The sequence below is a fragment of the Schistocerca serialis genome, chromosome 7 (assembly GCF_023864345.2).
Source record: "Schistocerca serialis cubense isolate TAMUIC-IGC-003099 chromosome 7, iqSchSeri2.2, whole genome shotgun sequence".
In the NCBI taxonomy this organism is placed as follows: Eukaryota; Metazoa; Arthropoda; class Insecta; order Orthoptera; family Acrididae; genus Schistocerca; species Schistocerca serialis.
Window position 1 is genome coordinate 458,043,802 of NC_064644.1, and position 23,207 is coordinate 458,067,008.

The 23,207-nt window shown below is 41.3% G+C and overlaps 1 protein-coding gene across 1 annotated transcript in view; it reads left to right on the top strand.

The window, feature by feature from the left end:
- The first annotated feature begins 7,820 nt into the window (after positions 1 to 7,820).
- Positions 7,821 to 23,207, top strand: part of LOC126412339 (ankyrin repeat and death domain-containing protein 1A-like) — a 692,368-nt gene continuing 676,981 nt past the window's right edge. Inside the window, exon 1 of the mRNA XM_050081884.1 lies at positions 7,821 to 7,951. The gene's annotated coding sequence lies outside the window, so the exon portion shown is untranslated. The remainder of the gene's footprint in view (positions 7,952 to 23,207) is intronic.

Sequence of the window (23,207 nt, forward strand, 5' to 3'; positions counted from 1 at the left end):
GTGTGTTGAGTGATCGTTACGGACCGTCATTGAAGGGGACGGTAACGAAACATAAGAGGACGACAGCGGCAGAAGTCACTGCAAAACTGAAAGTCGCTCCCGCTAAACCTGTCAGCACCAAAACAACACCAACAAAGCTTCGTAACCAGAAGTTTCAGATTGAGATGGAAATCAAAAACGAATCATTAGTGATGCAAATGCCCGTAACAGGGTAACGTGGTGCCGGAGCCATTCAACCCTGGACTGTGGAGCAATGGAAGAAGTCATTTGGTCGGATGAGTCTTGTTTTGCACTGTTTAGCCCCTGGCCGAGTTTACCTCTCGAGACTGATACGTAGTGGGGGTTCGGTGATGGTTTGGGCAACCATATCGCGGTATTCTAGGGGCCCCATGGTTACTCTGCAAGGAGGCATTACTGCCAAGGGTTATGTGGCCGTTGCGGCTCATCAGGTCTATACCACGATACAATGTTTGCTCCTCAATGGTGAAGCGCTGCTCGAAGACGACAACTCGCTTTGTCCAATACTGGTTTTGGGAGCACCTGGATGAATTGCAGGATCTCCTATGACCGCTGCAGTCACCAGATCTCAGTATTGCTGAGCCTGACAGAAGGGTGCATGGTCCTATTTACTTCCACCATCGTTACCTGAACTTTCCTCTATTTTACAGGATAAACAGTATAAGATTCCCTTGAAAACCAATTAGTACCTGTATTTATTCATTTCTAGACGACTGGAAGCTGTTTTTAATGCCAACGGTCTTCCTGTGTTTTCTTCCGTATATTTATCCATCCCTTCTATATCACTCATATTTGCAATGGTGCCAGAGTTAAACTGGGGCTGTACTTCTGTATCTTCCTTGGTGAAGGAACATTTGTAAACAAAGTAGAACATTTCTGGTTTTGCTTTGCTTTCTCAGCTTCAGTTTCAGTGTCATCCTTGAGTGCCTGGACACTAAATTTGGTGCATAAACATCATTAAATATCACCAGAATTCACTTTTAAGAATTTTTCCACAATATTTTGCTACGGTAGTCGTTGAAGATGGTGTAGGACTAGTAACTGGTGCCCATGTGTCTCTCCACGGCTGCTGTAAGTCAAGACAGTGATGTGATTGTATGTGCAAGGCTGTTGTACAGAATCAACGCAGTAAGATGGGTTGAATTGGAGACGTTTTGGAACGGCAGAAACGAGCTGTAGTGTTTGAACGTGCCCGTGATCACACCGCAAATAAACTGACATGAACTGTTGGTGCATCAACGCGGCTGTCCAACCTGTCTGTTGGGAATGTTGTACCTCTGGCAGCCTTGTAACACAGTGTAAAAGCAGGGGTCGTATAAAGATACTAAAGGAGGGAGACTATAACGCCTTGTATTGGAAATGACAGTCGGTTTCGAACGCAACAGGAACTGCTGCTGCCGGTAAATGCAGATACTTCTTAGATTACGAAGAGAACTGCCATGAAATGGACATTTGTAGTCGTATACCTCTCAAAAAACCATTGCTCAGAGCAGCAAAGAAAGCTGTACGCCTTGAAAGGGTCAACCAACAAAGAAACTGGGCAGTAACTGATCGGTTTGTTATTGTTGCTGTTTTTGAGGTGTACTGGCGTTCAACAGTGAGTTTATCAACACCGAACTGATTGGAGCTGTGCCATGTGCCCCAACGAGTCTGAGTTTGCTCCTTTCCAGAAGATGCAAAACTCTGAGTTGTTTAACCCGTAGTGTGTGAGGGTGGTGTAGTTCAGCCAGGAGATGATTTTGCCATTTGTTTGATGCATTTACCAACAGTTACTTGGGTCCACTCACACAGATGACCGTGAACATGAATGTTTATTTCAACGTTCTCGGTGACAGTGTAGACCTTTATTCTACATATTCACTATCAGTGTGCTTTGGACACTTCTGTCTTCCAAGATGACAACAGCTGTATTCATAGGGCTGCTTGCATACTTTCATGGTTTGAGAAACACTCTGCACCTCAACTGGACATCTAAATCACATGACCTTCATCACTTTGTTAGGTAACAGGCGAATTGTGGCGCCCTGAAAATATCCTAAGTTCGGAGTTGGCGTTGCCGCTCGGTGGGCTCGGGCCGCTCGGCAGGGGCCCTATTCTGTATCGTCCATATCGATCGGTAAAGTTGGTTCGTTTCGGTAGTGACGTCATTTTCGGTTCTTTACCGAAATATCCTATTCAGTAAGCTTCTGAGACCTGTTACCGAACAGTCCTCCCACCGATCTTACGACAATTGTACCGAGAGGTTTTGAATTTCGGTGTGCCCCTGTCGATCGGTGAGCTGTGGTTTATGTACTCCTATAATTTGTTATTTTAAACATATTTAGCGGTTTTAGCTTTGGATTTAGTGATTGTGTTACTAAAGTATCACCAGAGGACGCATCTGGTTGGAAAGTGAGTTCACAATAGACTATTTTCTTTTGTTAGAAATATGGTTAGGTTAGGTTGTTACTGTGAATAATTACATCTAAACAGAAAACGTTCTCGGTCAATATTCTCTCGAAATACGTGTTATTTTAATGCAAATAAGAGTTTAAAGATCATTAAATAGCAAGACATTGGCTCTGCTTACGTATATTACATGCGTGTGAAGTGATGTTACTAGTGACTTTGTGTACTTTTTCCCACAAATGGTTTAGTTAGTAATTATCGAAATATTTTTACAACTTTCAAGTAACAATGGAAAGCAATTATGTGAAGCCTGATACTAGAAACTTTCCAAACTATTACGCATTTCTGACTTACACAGCCTCGTTTGGCAACGAAGTCAGCCTACGATCCTTCACAATAGTACAAAAATTCAGGCACGCATAGTTGTTGTTTAGCGTATCAAGTGGTTAGTGCGCGTTAATACTACACGTATAGACACGGGTTCGCACATGGATGGGCACAAAATTTTTTTTTTGCACTTCATATATGCAACACGTTCTGAGACATTGTTATTCGTGTAAGTTAAGATTTTTCTGCAATATTACTTACATGTAAGAGCGCACTTCCTCAGTAATGATTTCGTGATTTCTGTGTGTTTAAAATACGAAATATGAAATTGTTAGAGATGAAATTGCTGTGAGTGAAACAACAGACTGTGACCTTTATAATTTTCTTGTCAGAAATAATTCAACATTTTTTCCGAATATGTAGTGATTTCCGAGTATGCGGTTAGACAGGAATCTAAGAGCACAACTTAAATTACTGGGAATGTAACTAGCAGCAGTCATCTTCATAATCGTGCTTGTCACAAGTCTTTATCTGCGATCAAATCCTCAACAACAGTAGACAGATATGAAAGGTCTCCGCCATAATGTATTTAGACTGTAGCACCATATAGGAAACATTTTCATTCATGAGATGCATGTTATAAACTTCGACGAACTGCAGGAACTCTCGAAAACGCGTTTTTTCAATTTTATTTTTAAGATGGAAATCGTTGACGTATCGTATAGGGAAATGGGCTACTTAATCATTTGGATCTCTAAGAGCGAGTTATAACCACATTCTGTTTATCTTCTCATTCTTTTGGCACAGGCTATAAATACTGGCCAAAACTGTTGAATAATAAGTACCTCTCCATACCCAAGGTTGCTGTTTTTCTTTCAAATGAAATACCCATGAACGACAATCACAATAGCAATCCTAAACACTCTTTCAGTGTCACTGAACTGTGAACCTACTAACCTCATTTTTGTCCGACATTTCCGCTGATATTTTAGCAACACTTGGTACTGCGAAAGCGCAAGTTCGGAACTGCGAAGAATAGCGTGTCGTCTGCTAGCCGCTTTGTGTTTGTGGCGCTGTGCGCGCTGCAATGCGCATGTGCGGATGTGCGGCCGCTTGCTTTTGATTGGCTTGCGCGACGCGAACCGACATTAGCGCTTCGGTTCTCTAGACCCGAACGGTATCGCTACCGAAATGCATACTGAATAATGATGGGACTCTAATTCGAGTACTAGACCGTTCGGTGCTCTTGAGTACCGAAACTATCGGCACAATGGCGGAAAGATACAGAATAGGGCCCCAGGCCAACCACATGGTGCCAGACGTTGGCCGAAGTAAGAGGGGTCCAGCCTGATGGCGTGGCTGGGAATTCCATGTTGACGCTGTGACGAGGACGGTGCTTTGTGTCGATGAAGAAGATGTCTATGCTGGGAGTGCCAAAGATGGCGGGCTTTAAGAAACCATAATAGCAGACATTTCACAGTTTGTATAGAAATTATCAGTAGCAAGATGAATCATGATACCTCAAAAAGAAACATGTACATTACCATTATTTGCACGACGATTCTGATGGTGAAAACAGATTTTCAATATATTTATTAGTTTAAAGTTTGGTATCTGATGATAAATTATACAAGTAATACCCAGCAACGAATTTCCAAACTCTAAACGGCTCATCCCATTTCGACGATCCACATGTCTTTGGAAACCTAATAGTGTAAACCTAAATTGGTATGAATTACAGTCATGTAACTTAAATAGTACATGAGTTAATGGAGGTCAAAGTGGCCGATTACTATCGATCGCGTCAGGCCATAAGTACCCCACAGTTACACAAAAAACGGTAGCAGCATGCTTGTAAATATATTTATTCATCTATGTCTTTTTTTCTATCCGATATATACTATTCATGAAGAAATTGGTTAAATTTTTACAGGGTTTTAGAAAACACAGGGACATTAGGCTACTGGCCTAACTTTTGTTGCTATTCCTTTGATATATGTTTATTTAATTTTTTTTATGCATTTAATAATGTGTGTTAGAGCGTGTTTATGGTCCAGCCGAAGGAATATTTATTTAATTTCAAGTTATTAAAATTTAAATCCAGTGTTTCATACGTTTTTCAATATGTTTGTGATTGTACGTTGGCTTGGAGACATGGAGGGAGCGCTCGAGCCAATCACAGCGCTCGTTACTAAGAGAGACGTATGGAGTTCGGGGAAGAGCATCCTTTCTGGAGAGGGCACGTGGAGTTCTGAACAGTGCGGCGTGAGGGACAGACGCACAAGACAGGACGGTCGAAGGAACGGCTTGGACAGTGGAGCAGTTTGCGCGTGGTCGCGGAGGATAGACATATCTCGGAGTGCTGAGCTGTGCTCTTGTGTGATTTCCGTGGCTACTGCAGTGAAGACGTAGCATGCGTTCAGAAGTGAATACCTCGCGAGCCAAGTTGTTGTTCATAATTGATTACGTGAAGTAGGAATCTATTGTTTCCCTGTTATTCAACTTATATTTTTTTTAACTGCTGGACCATCCACACCAATAAGTGTTTTGCAGAAATATACCGCATTCTCAAAAGTACTTCTACTATCGTACTCATCATTTAAGGTCGTGAAGATAGTACCTGCAGATTTTATTTAATTGCAATCTTTCATTTATAAATTTATATGCTACATTCATAATTTCCAATTGCCGAGTGACAGAAACCTTCGACCATTCGATTCATGTGTGGATTCTTATCGTATACTGTAGACTCAGCAGTATTTGCCATGTAATGTAGCAACCACATATCCCAGCGCCTAGACAACGAAACCAGCCAAAACTTTTAATATTGCAATACTGAGTCAAAGGGTGCGTAGTTGAGGGCCACCCACGTCATTTCCTTTTATGAAAGCCCGCAGCTTAGAAAATGTCTGGTACTATTTAGAATGTTGGGTGAAACGTAGCAATCATCACTGCCGCAAATGATAACTTTTGTGGACCTCATAACTTTAAATACGGCTGACAACAGCTGCCGTAAGGAAATTTTCAGTAAACATACAGCCAATAAGATGCATAATTTTACTCTAAAATTTGGGTCGGCCGCTATGACCGAGTGGTTATAGGCGCTTCAGTCCGGAACCGCGCTGCTGCTACGGTCGCAGGTTCGAATCCTGCCTTGGGCATGGATGTGTGTGATGTCCTTAGGTTAGTAAGGTTTAATTAGTTCTAAGTCTAGGGGACTGATGACCTCAGATGTTGAGTTCCATAGTGCTTAGAGCCATTGGAACCATCTAAAATTTGACGAAGTTTCGATACCTCTAAGGTATCTTGTTCAGAAGGAAGTCACATAAATTGTATGACGTTTACAATTTTGACGTCATGCAATTTGCGTGACTTCCTTCAGAATTAGACACACTTAGTGGTAAAGAAACCTGGTCAAGATTTTCACGTTAAACACACGCAGCCGGTTGGCTGTGTACTATTTCCAAAATTTTTGGGATTGCTGGCTGGCTGGATATAGCATAGAAATCTGTGGTCTCTCTTCCTCACCAATGTGCGACCTTTATCGAGGCTGCAGGAGGTGTTGCACAATAAGAGCGTGATGTCTCCTGGATGTAATTAATTTTTTGTCCAGTGTACTTGATGGTCAGGAGGGGAACGTAGACTTCAGCAGAAATGGAATCGATAGTAGGGGCAGACATTAACGGATTATGCACAGCGGTCATAATAAAAACTGCATGAAAATTATTTCATCCACTTTAAGATACGCAACCCCCTTACACCATCCTCGTTCGTACCAGACGATGTTGGCCGGCCAGTGTGGCCGAGCGGTTCTAGGCGCTACAGTCTGGAACCGCCCAAGCGCTACGGTCGCAGGTTCGAATCCTGCCTCGCGCATGGATGTGTGTGTTGTCCTTAGGTCAGTTAGGTTTAAGTAGTTCTAAGTTCTAGGGGACTGATGACCTCAGATGTTGAGTCCCATAGTGCTCAGAGCCATTTGAACCATTTTTGAACCAGACGACGTTGAGTCGGGTTACCTATCTTAATGTGCATGAAATATTTTATGAGCAACTCCTATTTTGCCCACCCAGTGTGGTAATTAAGTTGAAATGAAAATATTACCTCATGATGAGAACAGGTGAAGAACGCGTGAAAGAAGTCACAGGAAATCTGAGTTAAAAAATGGGAGATACGGTGATGCTAAGCCTATGGCTGTCAACTTAATCGTCGACTTCTCGTAAATTGTTGTCCTAAAAATTATTTATTTCAGGCTGACGCAGTTTTCGCAAACTTAAGTTTCAAATTTTGCTGTCTTCTAGTGATGAACTCTGTGGCATTTAATCATCATCCGTCTATGATGATATCTACTCAGGTTAACAGGGAAATTGCAATATTTTGCCTGAACGTTTCGACGAGATTCCCACTAATGATCTTCGGGCGAAGCGTCGAATTCATCTCCAGATCCTTCCTTTCCAACTGCTCGACTGCAGACTTCTCTACCGGGAGCCCCGTGAATGGGTCAGTCACATAGCCCCGGAAGATGTCCGAACCGTTTGGCTCTCGCCTGTGGTGTGTGTGGTCCAGCGGCTATAAAAGAAGGAACAAATTATAAACCCAACATTTCGCCTGAAGATGACGAATAAAAAAACTCGTCAAAATATAGCGAAAACACGACGGCACGAGTCGGCTGATAACCCAGAAGATTTCAACGTGAAATTCGCCAAGAAAACATACATTCGCGTATCAGTGTAATTATTGTGAATTAACCTAAAATAAGGCACTAATACAAATGAAGCAGAAAGGCCGAGCCAAGCGGTCGCGCGTAAGTCCTCCAGCATCTGACCGGACTGTCCCACATTCAGGCCATCCACGCGCCGGTAGGTTCCCGCGATAAAAGACGGCGCCAGCAAAAACAAAAGCGGAGAGCGAAAGAAACGGGCCGTGGTGCGCGAGGCGCTCGACGCCTCTTGGGCAGAGCCCTCCCTAGCCAGCCCGCCCTCGTCAAATGAAGCCTATCGACCTGGAGGCGGCGTGCGCAGGCGCGCGCTCCGTGCTGTGCCGTGGCCGTGGCGGCAGCCTCGCCGCGCCTCACGTGCTCGCAGTCGGCCGTGCGTCGCGACTCGCAGTCCGCGGCCCTCGACAGCGCCTGCCACAGGCAACCCGCCACGCACCACTCGGCACCTGCCGCCGTCGAATAGGCCGCCCCCAGCACTCGCAGACCACTCACGCAAACCGGCAGGTACGTCGCACACACACGTCATTGTCTTCCAGTCCATTCACCCGAGTACTATGTCTTCTGCAAACCACTGTGCGGTGCGTGGTAGAGAATAGTTCCTACGGTTTTTTTTTTCGTGTCAGATGCCAAAGAAAGAAAATTTTACCAAAACACACTATTCCACTATCGACAAAACTTATGTAGCGGACCCTTTTTCCCTAGTTTATGCATGATGTATATTAATAATATGCATCAAAGGTTCGCTGGAGACTTGTCCAGAATCTAAGATAATTTTTCTGAATCTACTTTGCAGTTTTAGTTTTGACAACGAAAGGTGGGGAAGTGCAGTAAATATGGCACGAACGTAAACATTGGGCTACGGCACAGGTCAAACAGTTACCACAATCATTATGTAGCATTCACATTCGCCGGATTCACCAAATCAGCAACAAATTATCATTTTCCAGACTAACCTAGTCCTTGGACTACGCTTCAGATCAATCTGGCAACACAACCAAGATTTCAGTGGTGGCCCAATATTACACTGTAACACCATTATCCCCCTTAGTCCAGTTATGTACACAGTCATTACTTATCATCAGCTGATTTCAGCGATGTTTCAAAGTACCTGTTCTTCTGATGAACTTAAATGGTATAAACTCACTTTTTTTAGCGAATACATCGTGCGCCACATTCATACTTGATAACTGGCGTAGTAAACTCGAACGACAATAAGATTTTACTCTCTTTAACCTATTGAATAACATAACTACCACACCGTCATACTTAGCTAATCGTAAAACTTACGATATATTGGCTGGCTCTGAGCACTATGGGACTCAACAACTGAGGCCATAAGTCCCCTAGAACTTAGAACTACTTAAACCTAACTAACCTAAGGACATCATACACACCCATGCCCGAGGCAGGATTCGAACCTGCGACCGTAGCAGTCCCCTGGTTCCGGACTGCAGCGCCAGAACCGCACGGCCACCGCGGCCGGCTACGATATATTGCTCAGGTTTTTTTTGTGTATTTACTAACGTATGTGTTATGGTAGTAGTGTTACTCGATTGGTACAAGAATGCGAAAGTTGTTCTCGTTCTTGTTTACTACGCGAGCAATTGCAAATGAACATGTCAGCCATAATGGTGTATACACTACCACGTTGGCCAACATTGTAAAATACGGGGATTTGGTAACATACAATACAAATCACATGAGGAGGCTCATAGAAGTGGTATATCGCTGCTGCCAGTTGACAGTTTAAAAACAAATGACTCTGATCATAACGAAGCCAATGTGAAAGATGGAATTGTCTTATTTACCTACACATTTTGCCACCACCAACCACAACTCCTGTTGTGTATCTTCTTTGTATTTTTACAGATGAAACTAAAGACAAATGTCTCGGTATTACCCAGGAAAAGAACTGAAAACCTAGTCAATGTGACTACACTGTCATGTTTACAAATTAGCAAAGAGATAGAGGAATTACCATCAGCGTACACACTAGTGGACCACAATATTATTGCACCTGGCGGCGAAGGCACTTCAGTCGGCTTACCGTGAGTTTTGTCGTGATATTTCATGAGAACACAGTGAACCACTGGACAGTATATGAACAATTCTCGTCAAATCATTTACAGCGCGATGCGTTTTCCTCTGTCAGCACTGTACTTGTTTACTGTGCCGTCAGTGTATCTTTCTGATAACAGACACGGGAGGTCAAATGCAGCAATGTCGTGGACTGCTGCAACTCTTATAGTTGCACAGCTATCACCCGATATACGTCTATACGTCTGTGCCCTGCGCACCAGCACAAATAAACGTTGACTGGCGCTCTCTTTTGACAATAGTCCTTAAGTACTACCACTGCGACAATATTTATTCACAGCATTGTTGTTGTTGCTGTTGTGGTCTTCAGCTCTCAACCCTAGCCTACTCCGTGCAAGCCTGTTCATCTTTGCCTACTTACTGCAACCCACCTCCATTTGAACCAATGAACGATGTTCAAGCTCTGGTCTCCCTATACAGTTTTTATCCCCCAATTTTCCTTCTATCACCGCACTGACAGTTCCTAGTAGCCTCAGGATGTGCCCTAACCCAAGATCACTATCCCTCGCAAAATTTAGGACTGGAGCAAAGCGTCAAATAGGACATTTTCTACTTAATTTGGTGTGTAGTATGCCATTGGAGATATAATAATTGGAATTAACTAATGTGTAATCTAGAAATTACGACTTCCTTTGAATAAATATCGAGTAGTGCCATTACTGTGGTTTTGTAGGAATGAAACATTTTCACTCCTTTAGTGTTTTATGGTTAATCACCTAGTGTCATGCAGCTCGTCACCAGGAATTCAACTAACTACCTTTTCCTTACTTATTCGACCTACCCTTCTAATCTTCAGCACTATTACGTAGAATCACATTTTAAATCGTAGAATTTCTTTATGTACGAGCATTTTGTTGCCCACATTCCAAATCCGTATCAGGCTATATTTCACCAAAATACCTTCAGAAAAAACTTCCTGACATATAAATTTATGTTCAATATTAACAAATTCCAGTTTTTTCCGAAACGTTTCTCATGCTGTTCCTAGTGTGCATTTTATATTCTCTCAAGTTAGGACATCGTCACTTATTTTGATGCACAAATAGAAAAACTCATCTACTGCTTTTAGCGTCTCACTTCCTAATCTAATGCCCTCAACATCGCCCGATTTAATCCGTGTTAAACATTTCACTTCACGTTCCGTCTGAAGGAAACAGTGGCCACTTACATTTTGCCTTCTTTTTCCGTACGACTCCAATGTAGTATACCTTTCCTAAAACTATGACGTCTCGCTCGCAGATGAGGACCCATTTACTCTGGCATCTTCTAGAATCGAATCCCATGGACCAAACAATTTTCCTCAGATGTTCCTTGCTAGCCTTATATAATTTGACTGTGCAACAAAAGCTGTGAAATCTTCACAAAATTTTCATTTCCTTGTGCTGTTCATAAAATCGCAGAAATGGTTGCACAACAGCACATGTATTGATATCGTCTTTTGGATATTTACAGTGTGACTGTTCGTTCAGCATTGTGTTCCTATTTTTGTAACTTGCAACCCATAGACCTACTCAAGTGTAACATTTTGTTTGCACATTCCGTCACTTTCTCCATCGCACGCACTGTCGTTCCTTTCTCTTTCTTATAGTCAACAAATCGAATAACGTTAACAGCAAACCATCGTGACTGCCAGTGAAGCCATTTTCCGTGATCGCTTTCCACTCTCCCATTGCGATGTAACAATGCGCAATACTTTGAACTCGATTATCGTTGTATGCAATTACGTGACCAAGTTACCTTCCTCTACGCCCGTATCCACGGTCCGCTTTGTCGGGTAATACATAATAATATACGAAGGTTTTGCTGTCATTTACCATTTTCGACCATACGACCATACCACCATACATACAAAAAAAGAAAAAAACAGCTCCACTTGCACAAGTGGTTTATTATCACTACCTATTGGTTTCTATTAATTTGTAATCAATTCAGATATTCACTATAGGATATTTTCCCAAATCAGGATTCGCATGCGATATATACGGAAGACGACTACAGTTTGAAGGCTGTACAAGGGTATTTTCTGAGAATTTTGACGTAATGTGAACCGTGATCTCCCGTAGGTCGTTACAGGGTAGCATTTCGTTTGATTTGGTAACCTCATTTATATCTGGATCTGTAACTGTACTGAAAATCTCTGCACAGCACTGCAAATGTAGGTTGTAGCGCTATATGTCTTGTTTGGAAACAAAATTGTACAATCACTCATGGTACTTACTGTCGACAACAATAATGCGCTCTCCCCTATATCCCTGAACTTTCTATTCAGTATCGCTATCTTCTGTCTCGTGTTTTTTTTGTTCTGGATGTGTTAACGGTGATACACGGCGGTATGGACAGGTTTCCTAACGAAGAGTCGGTCAATATGCGCCTCGTGTACGGACTCAGTAAATGTTAAGCTCCTCCCGCAGCGACGGCAACCATATCACAATACTTTCGCCTCTGGGGATTGCTTTATTACTCTTTGTTTTGTGTTGTACGTTTTGGCGATTGCATGTTACAAAATTCCCCTTTGTGTATGTATTTTCACAAAAACAATGATAACTGGGATAATAAACTGAATAAACCATAATTACACATTAATTTATGACAAGCCACATGTAACGAGAACACGGATCCCTTCTACAAAAATACGCAGAAAATATCTCTGAAAACTCCGAAATTTTTGCGATGGGGTTTGTGTTCAGGTTCTTCATTTATCTTCAATAAACGTTATGATGAACAGAGAAATTGCTGTTTGAATAAAAAATATTATGACTACTTTTTCCAATCACGCAGAAAATCATCAACTCCCCGTAAACCTTGACTGTTATCATGTCCCGATGGTGCACACTGTGCTCTAAATTGGTACAACGTTTTTATTGAACTATCAGCTTTATTAAACTATCAGCTTCTCATGGTGATCATGAAGTCCTTTAACTATTTAAAAGCTGTGGCGCACCGCCTACACAAAATCGGTGTGTGTGTTTGTTATGCTGTAATATATTGACACATGCCACGCATCAACCTGTGCTTTCTTACGACATCTGACAGTGAACGAATAAAAATGATTGTACCTTAACTGAAACTATTTGAGATATGAAACCACTATTATCTTCATAATTAAAACTCTTTCTCTATTATTGTCACCTTTTATCTGATTACACGTATATATTTTTCAGTTTTTTCATTGAATAGAGTCTCTTGGAATCTCAACGCTAAATTTTTCTTTCATGCATACAATGCTCTGCCGTCTTTCGTTATGTTTTTCTAGCTTGTGAAAATTATTTGAACTCACAGACTCTTAGAGGTTGCACGGGATATAAAAAAAATGTTTTTTTCCAGCGTCATATTTTCGTGTAAGCATTTTTAAACCGCCGGAGGAAGTTTTCTCTGAAAAACAACACAATTCTTATCTGTTAATTACCAAGAGACAACTACATTAAAAACTACACAATTACTTCAATTTCAGCAGAGATTGAAAAAATTCGTCCATTGAACAAAGGTTACACTGGCGGGTCATATTCTATCTATCACTGTCAAAGTCTTCTGCAGTGTCCTTAATTTCTCCTGATGCTGCTAATATCCGGGCAACCAGATCCTCTTCTGACTCAAAGAAGGCTGAGCATCTCTCGCCATATAGAGAAGACCTCAGGAGCCCAGAGGGGATAAATCAGGGGATCGAGTAGGCCATGATACAGGACCAGCTCTGCCAATCAAGTTTTATTGAAACTGTCGGTTCAAGAATCGACGCATTGGGAAACCTCTGAGATGTGCCGGCGCCTCGTCATGCTAGAGCCTCACGCGCTGCCTTGTAGTGAGCGGCGTGGATACTGTAATAATGCGTGCCATTTAATGGTCTCGGTAGGAGATGTACACAACAACAACTTCTCATACAGTCTCATGTAGAATCGCACCTAATGAGCGCGAGTAAATATGATATGTGGATCACACTCACACCTGTCATGTGAGTTATGGATGTTGAAGATATCATCATGCCCGAACGTTGCTTCTTCTGTCAACAGCATAGAGGATGGAATGAAAGGATGCATCTGACACTGTTCAGGGTATCACTACGTAAACTAGGCTCTGATTGGGTAATCTTTAAGGTTCCAGATCGTGCACACGCTGTACGTGAAATAAGTGTAATAATTGTTCATGAAGGACGTTTCTTACGCTCGTCTAATTCATCCCTATGTTACACGCAGTTGGCGCGAGTGCCGACAGAAGGAGCTTGCTCCGTATGCTGCAGTCAGCTTCCTCAAATAGCAAAAGTTCATACTGTGAGCGTTCGTCCCTGACCACGTAATCTACTAAATGGCCCGGTCTCTCGCAAACACTGACAGGTAGCAGTAAACGTGGAATGATGGTACGACGATTGGGAAATTGTTGTTGATAAACCAGAGGCGCTGCTTGTCTGTTCTGTTACGCTGTGTAACAAGCACCAACCATATCAGTGTGCTCACGCCGTGTTTATCTCTCCATTAGTAAACAAGTACTATGCTGGGTCAAGACGTACAACTAAATGTGAATGTGAAACTGGTATTACAACTGAAGAGCAAAGCCGGCCGGTGTGGTCGAGCGGTTCTAGGTGTTTCAGTCTGGAACCGCGCGACAGCTACGGTTGCAGGTTCGAATCTTGCCTCGGGCATGGATGTGTGTGATGTCCTTAGGTTAATTAGGTTTAAGTAGTTCTAAGTTCTAGGGGACTGATGACCTTAGATGTTAAGTCCCATAGTGCGCAGAGCCATTTGAACCATTTTTGAAGAGCGAAGTCTGCCCTCTACAGATACAGCGGAACAGTTACGGCGACAAACGAGTCAGTACATCCCTCCATCGGATTAAAAAATACTCACAGGAAATTATAACATCAGAGAAAAATATTTGTTTTGATGTCCCGTGCAACCTCCTAGAGCATGTCGGTTTAAATTAGTTTCATCCTGTATAATGTCTTTCTCATAAAAGAGACTACCCTCAATATTTGTGTTCTTGTTTCTTGTAACAAATAAGGCCACTGTTGTTAAGTTATATCTATGCGTTAACGTGATCTTTGTTCATTAAGTATGGAAATCAAATAGCCGTTAACAAATGTAATTAATTATATTTCTTCTCAATTTGGGCTGAAGTTTACTAAAAGGTCCCCAGCGAAGTGAATGTTAAGCAACAAAATTTTTCAATTTGTTATGTTTATTTGAACTATACGTTGCACATATTAGTAACAGGTAATATTTCTATCTCCTACTTTTCCAATTCTATTGTCTAGTTTTATGTAGTGCGCTCTAGAAATAATTTTCTTGGCGAAACATATTCTTACTCCTTTGTCCTACGACTACTTCCGTTTTATTATTTTATCTATGAATATGTTTCATAAAGTGGATATCCTACAGATCTTGAATACTTGAGCTCTCAAAATTTGTCTCATCGCAAAAATCTACTTACTTGCCGTTCATGTCACAAATACGAATACTGTTCGTCACTGGATAACTAAGCGTCATTTAGGTTGTTAATCTGGATCTTTAACAGTCGCAAGCAGTCCGATTTTACCATGTCTATCTCTTATACTTCACGGTACGCGGCAAATTTTTTGCAGTACCTTTATCATCTCAATTTAAACAAGTAATGAACTTTAGCAAGTATTGGCATTTATACTGTTCACTACACTTGCTGCAACGCTTAATATTTTTTCTGCCGTGTTTCGGTGTTGTTCCACATTTTATCATAACCTACTTGCTGTACCTGTATTTTGAACCAGGCAGTTTACCTTTACACTACACACTGTAGCACTAGTTTTTATAATTAAAAAATCGAGTCTTTTTTGCTCTCTACTGTACTGATCCTTTGAGTAGCTGTATAATCTCTCGTATTATAAACACGAGATAAATCATTAATGCATCTCCTCTTATATTACAACAGGTATGAAGAATTACTGTGTATATGTTCTTTATTGTTAGTGATAGAGTATGAGCATAAAATAGCAGAGAAGTATCCACCTTTTATCAAATTTCTCTGCTGTTGTATGTAAGATAAATGTTACATTGACTACGCGCATCAAGTTTTAAATGAAGAGCACGAAATAATGGGTTTTAGAAGTAGCTGGCTTGCTTAATTATTTTGAGACCGCTAATTTTGAATATTTTATGTGTGCCAGTCTTGTTAACACTGTCGCATCAGACTTCGTGATATTTTTTTTAAAAAAAAAGAACTAGCGGGTTCTGTATAATTACTGCAGGTGTTTCTCATCTCAGTGAAAGAGCCGTTATGGCGGCTAAACAGATTAAGTCCAGGCCAGCTAATTCTTCTCATGAAAAAAATTCACCGACACTTCTAAAGTATGAACTGTTAAAATACCCAAGACTACGAAATAAATTACCACAATACAATATGCCTAATTGATCGTTTTCATAATTATTCTCCAAAACAATAATTTACATAATTACACACATCTATACAGCCGTACAGATGAAGGGTAGGAGGTGAGCAAATAACGCATGCAGTGACAAGACAATGTAGTAAGACAAAAAAAGAAGATATTTCCAGAGTTATCAACATTATGAACTTACATATTTGCAAGCCGCCTTTTATCATAAAATAAAATAGTAATTTTCTTCCTAAAATTAAGTCACAAAAGAAAATTGTGTCTCTAGATGCACCACTTCCAGTTCATCAGAATCTTCAAATAAATAATGAACTTAAACAACTGTTGGCTTTAACTTAGGTTGTACAGATACCTTAACAGTAACGATTATTATGTATTCTGCCGCTTTCCCAGTTTCTTTCTTACTTTTCTTGAAATATTCTCCGAAATCGTTTAATGCAGGTTAGGCGTTACCTCGTGTACTCCTATTTTTAACCTCAGATTTTCGTACGAAACCCCATGCATTTCCGTACAAAATCTCAGACAGGCCCTGTCAGTATTTGTATTGTCTCGCTGTGAAAAAACACTGTTCGCAGCTTTATATTTCTTCTCGTGTGAGCAAGAACCGACATGTGCCCTATCTGAATCGGTATTTAACCTCTACCCAATTAGTTAGCGTCATTTATATTACTGGACAAACGTATCTCTTACTGATTCGGCGCTGGTGTCATATCGTAGTTATTGACACAAATTTTATTATTTTGTACATGTTTCGTCTTTAATCATTGAATGTGTGTTCAGTAGATTCACTTAATGGCCAGCCCACAATAACATGCCACATCTAAGCCTATCGACAACTTTATTTACATACATTTGGCTGCGTACGAAGTCGTGGCTGTTATCAATTTTGAAAGTTGTTTCAGTCAACTTCAACCATAATGTTAACTAATACTGTCCACATTAAGAAACGTTTGAATTTCAGAAGATCATGCTCCAATCATTGGGTAAACTCACACAAGTATCCGCGTACATTACAAGAGTTCACTTAAAACCAGTTCATTAGTTCTATAAAATCTCAATAACCAACAATAAGTGAGGCGAACACAATCTAATATTTTGTAGAATATTCACACAGTTTAATGTTACGAAATTGGTGTTAGCTCTTTGCATGAGAGTGGTGTACTATTTTCCGAAATCCGTTGCCCTTTTGTTGCGTGAATATATATATAGCGATCTAAAGCACTAAAAAATAAATAAACTATTGTTTAAATAGCATAAGCGTAAATTGTGGATGAAGGTACTGCAACCATATTCAGGGTCTCGATGATTACAGCTCTTGAATCGGAAGCTTATTTTTTTTTTCCTCCCACTTTTTCAATTAAATGGACTAGAAGCGTGTTAGGGTTATCTCACATTTTTAGATTGTATTGTCTTCAATATACTATTTTATTTTATTGTCAGAGTCGTAAGACTATTCTAGATGCTACATAGGCAATTCAACTCTATCCTTTTGTTACAGAAAACAAATGCAGATGGCGCCTATTGCGGTGCCTTTTTTAATCGTAATGTTCCGTTCTCCTTGTTGGTCAAGGCAAGCTGGCAGTGTTTTTCAGGATAAGATAGGCCTGATATTGTACCTTAAACTACTTCTGTATGACATTTCAATTGGTAGGCTTCTTTACCTGCACGAGAAATAAATCGCCCTTTGTTTGCCTTTAGTACGCTTGAGAGACATTAAATTCTCTTTCATATGTGTGCTTGACGTGAGTATTCTGTGCTGTGAAAACTGTCTGTAACTGCTTTCAGACAGTCTTTTTTTTGTTGCTAATAATTTTTCAACCTGAATTATTGCTTCACTTTGAATCAAAAACGGTAAAGAGCAATACTGCTTTGGTAAGATGATGCACCAATGTGATTTTCTCGATTTGTTTAATGCGATGTTACCAACATGTTATTTTAAGTTAATGTACGTATTCAATATATTGAATTGTGGGATTTTTTGTAATAAACTTAAGTGTGAATCAAAAGGAGTCAAGTTTTCGGAAGGTGATGTTTTCAGGTGGTGATACTTAAATATCTCTGTCTGATTCTTCAGTTACAGAATAGTCGTTTTATTTCTACGCAAAGTTAATTGCTAATACCAGCATGTCATGTTGTGTAACTATTACAATCGATGCTGATTATGTTTATCTTTAAAAAGTGCATCATCATCAGATGAGGAGTAAATGTGTATTTCGTACTTTATGAGGACCCTGCCCAGTACATTGAGCAAGCTGTGTTCTGCACAGGGTTTAGTATAGTTGATCCTCGTTCTATTCGAAATAATTAGAAGAACATACGAGTACCAACTATCTCTTCACCTTGCCTTCGTAGATTTTGGAAAAGACACTCTATACGATCAGCCACCGAGATGTGTTTGAGGCTTTCATAAAGCAAGTAAAAGGACAGGCCTTCACTGAAGTCTTATAAAACATATACGAAGTCTCCACAGCGTTTGTGAGTGTAGTTGAAGAAACCAATGAATTTACCCTCGAATAGGGTATGAAACAAGGTGGCTCTAAACTACTTCCAACAGTCCTCGACAAAGGAATGTCTAAATTGGATTAGAAAACAAAGTGAATCCAAATTCTAGGAAAGAAGTGAAGTGGGGATGCAACGGAAAAAGTAAACATTCGTTTAAAAATCATTACAGCCATATTTATTAATGAACAAATATAAAATTTTGCATATGTGAAATAAAAGAGCTGTGTTTTAATGAAAAATATAATAAAATAAGCAGGGTTAGTATTTTACCAGAAATTCGAATTTTTAATTTTATATTGTCTTTTTTATAAAAGGCCGTAACTCAAATTCTAATCATGCAAATAATCTGAAAATTTTATTGTAGCGTCTACATCTACATCTACATTTATACTCCGCAAGCCACCCAACGGTGTGTGGTGGAGGGCACTTTATGTGCCACTGTCATTACCTCCCTTTCCTGTTCCAGTCGCGTATGGTTCGCGGGAAGAACGACTGTCTGAAAGCCTCCGTGCGCGCTCTAATCTCTCTAATTTTACATTCGTGATCTCCTCGGGAGGTATAAGTAGGGGGAAGCAATATATTCGATACCTCATCCAGAAACGCACGCTCTCGAAACCTGGCCAGCAAGCTACACCGCGATGCAGAGCGCCTTTCTTGCAGAGTCTGCCACTTAAGTTTATTAAACATCTTCGTAACGCTATCACGGTTACCAAATAACCCTGTGACGAAACACGCCGCTCTTCTTTGGATCTTCTCTATCTCCTCCGTCAAACCGATCTGGTACGGATCCCACACTGATGAGCAATACTCAAGTATAGGTCGAACGAGTGTTTTGTAAGCCACCTCCTTTGTTGATGGACTACATTTTCTAAGCACTCTCCCAATGAATCTCAACCTGGTACCCGCCTTACCAACAATTAATTTTATATGATCATTCCACTTCAAATCGTTCCGCACGCATCCTCCCAGATATTTTACAGAAGTAACTGCTACCAGTGTTTGTTCCGCTGTCATATAATCATACAATAAAGGATCCTTCTTTCTATGTATTAGCAATACATTACATTTGTCTATGTTAAGGGACAGTTGCCACTCCCTGCACCAAGTGCCTATCCGCTGCAGATCTTCCTGCATTTCGCTACAATTTTCTAATGCTGCAACTTCTCTATATACTACAGCATCATCCGCGAAAAGCCGCATGGAACTTCCGACACTATCTACTAGGTCATTTATATATATTGTGAAAAGCAGTGGTCCCATAACACTCCCCTGTGGCACGCCAGAGGTTACTTTAACGTCTGTAGACGTCTCTCCATTGATAACAAGATGCGTCCTGAGAAGGTTATAAGATCACTGAACTACAGTTACACAAATTGTATCATTAACAGAGTTTTTAATTGTGAACATCCAAAATTAATTTTTTTTCTACATACAGTCATCTAAAAGTCAGAATGTAATTTCAGGATTTCGTATTTTTTAGTTCCAGGAAGACAGCAACACGTTGCGAACAGTTCCTGAAAATTTTAGCGAATATAATTTTTGATGAAAGGCTTCTAATAACGTAAAAATGTAAAACAAAGAAAATTAGGTTCAAAGATTTTCTTCTCATACTTCTACATGTAATAAGTAAGCTTAGCTCAATTTTAAAATCCTCCATACTGAAACTCCTCATCCTCCTTTTTTCTCTTCTCTTCGAATCTGTCTGGCCTGTATTTGCAGGTAAGACACTAATCTGTTAGGTTTCTTGACCCTGCTCTCGTAGATGGTGTAAAATGCTTTTGTTGTAAACACACCAGGATCTCTACCGCCGTGCGGGGTAACCGCGCGGTCTTGGGCGCGTTGTCACGGTCCGTGCGGTTCCTCCCGCCGGAGGTTCGAGTCCTCCCTCGGGCGTGGGTGTGTTTGTTGTCCTTAGCGTTTGTTAGTTTAGGTTAGATTAAGTAGTGTGTAAGCTTAGGGACCGATGACCTCAGCAGTTTGATCCGATAAGATATTGCCACAAATTTCCAATTTCCTTTCTATACCAACTATCTTCAACACTTCAATTTACCATTATTTCCGTTATTGCAACATAAAACTGCATCATAGACACCTATTTCGAGTACTATTTTGTCCTTATTGAGCATATAATCCAAATTATTGAGACTTTCATTTGCATTTTGTGTTTTTGCGTGAAGTCACTTCCTCAATAAATCAGGGTTTGTGAGAAACCTGAATGTGGGCTTAACTGCATTCATAAAAGGTTCTGGTAATGAGTGTTTTTGTGAAAACGTCTCATTTCTGTTGTTCAACTTACACCAATCGTCTTTCTGACACAGGTTGTGCACTGGTGTTTGGTCAGTGGATAGTTTGTGGAAAGAAATTTCCCACACATCACGCCTCATTGCCTCTACATTATATGTGGTTTTCCTGAGAGTTCTCCCATAAAATAACTGAAGAGAATCAATTTCTTTCATAGCAAGCCTGCCTTTTCCACCTTCCACCTACTGATATGTGTTATTATTGTCAAAACGTAAATAAACCATATGCAAGAAAGTTTTCAGACAAAAATATACGTTTCAGCCAGAGATATAGATTCAGCCAAATATAACTAAAGAAAATAGCCATCACACTGACAAAAATTCCGCTGAAGCAAGCAGTTTCCCAAATGCAGGAAAAGGTGGGAGTTGCCGCCAGTGCAGAGTTAATCAGTTTAACAGTTTAAAGGCATCTCTAAAGCGGGTGTCACGAAAAAATTCACGCACGACATAGATTGAAATGCGTAGATCACCGGAGATCAAGAAAATAATATTTTTGAAAAATCGTCCTTTTTGGACCAAAATCCATTACATTCCCCCTCAATAGAAGAACTTGAAATACTAGTTAGTGCTCTTGCGTTAATCTTTTCTGAAGCTGGTATAAAAATGAACTGTGACAAAACCAATCCCATGGTGAGAAATATACCTGTTGGAAGTACGCTACAGCAAACGGTCACAGAATAGTCTTTATCTATCTGGGTCAACTGCTAAATATGATAAATTATCCTGGCAACCGTATGGAAGCTACTCCTCTAGGGCGTCAGAGAAGCTATAGAAAATAGTTTTTGACCACTGTATGCTGCCAGTAATGACTTATGGCTGCGAGACATGGACATTTATCAACTCACTGTCAGAAAACTAATAGTAGTCCAGAGAGGAATTGAAAGACCGATGTTGGGCTACAAAAGGAAAAACAGAAAGAAAGTAGTTCCCATCAGACAAATAACAAATGTCAGCGACGTAATGAAAAGAATGGATACCTTGAAAAGGTAGTAGGCTGGTCAAGTCGCTCAAATAAAAGATTATCAGGTGTTCAAAACAAATGCTAGACTGAAGCCCAGTTTACAAAAAAAAACACCAAGGATAAGACCGCCGGACAGATGGCGCAGAGACTTACGAAAGACAGCCGGTATGAATTAGCAACGGCAAGCTCAAGACCGGCGGAAATGGAAGAAACATTTTCTCGTAATGAGACAAATCAATAGAAATGGAAGAACACGCAGGAATGCTATGTTGCACTCCGACTCAAAGAGACGACATCGCCAAGTGACCAAACTGGCTGATGATGATGTATGTAACGAGGGTAGCTGAGTGTGGTCGAATTAAATTAGATGATGCTGGGTAATTAAAGTACAGAACGAGGCGCTGAAAGTAGTATAAGTACACTCCTGGAAATTGAAATAAGAACACCGTGAATTCATTGTCCCAGGAAGGGGAAACTTTATTGACACATTCCTGGGGTCAGATACATCACATGATCACACTGACAGAACCACAGGCACATAGACACAGGCAACAGAGCATGCACAATGTCGGCACTACTACAGTGTATATCCACCTTTCGCAGCAATGCAGGCTGCTATTCTCCCATGGAGACGATCGTAGAGATGCTGGATGTAGTCCTGTGGAACGGCTTGCCATGCCATTTCCACCTGGCGCCTCAGTTGGACCAGCGTTCGTGCTGGACGTGCAGACCGCGTGAGACGACGCTTCATCCAGTCCCAAACATGCTCAATGGGGGACAGATCCGGAGATCTTGCTGGCCAGAGTAGTTGACTTACACCTTCTAGAGCACGTTGGGTGGCACGGGATACATGCGAACGTGCATTGTCCTGTTGGAACAGCAAGTTCCCTTGCCGGTCTAGGAATGGTAGAACGATTGGTTCGATGACGGTTTGGATGTACCGTGCACTATTCAGTGTCCCCTCGACGATCACCAGTGGTGTACGGCCAGTGTAGGAGATCGCTTCCCACACCATGATGCCGGGTGTTGGCCCTGTGTGCCTCGGTCGTATGCAGTCCTGATTGTGGCGCTCACCTGCACGGCGCCAAACACGCATACGACCATCATTGGCACCAAGGCAGAAGCGACTCTCATCGCTGAAGACGACACGTCTCCATTCGTCCCTCCATTCACGCCTGTCGCGACACCACTGGAGGCGGGCTGCACGATGTTGGGGCGTGAGCGGAAGACGACCTAACGGTGTGCGGGACCGTAGCCCAGCTTCATGGAGACGGTTGCGAATGGTCCTCGCCGATACCCCAGGAGCAACAGTGTCCCTAATTTGCTGGGAAGTGGCGGTGCGGTCCCCTACGGCACTGCGTAGGATCCTACGGTCTTGGCGTGCATCCGTGCGTCGCTGCGGTCCGGTCCCAGGTCGACGGGCACGTGCACATTCCGCCGACCACTGGCGACAACATCGATGTACTGTGGAGACCTCACGCCCCACGTGTTGAGCAATTCGGCGGTACGTCCACCCGGCCTCCCGCATGCCCACTATACGCCATC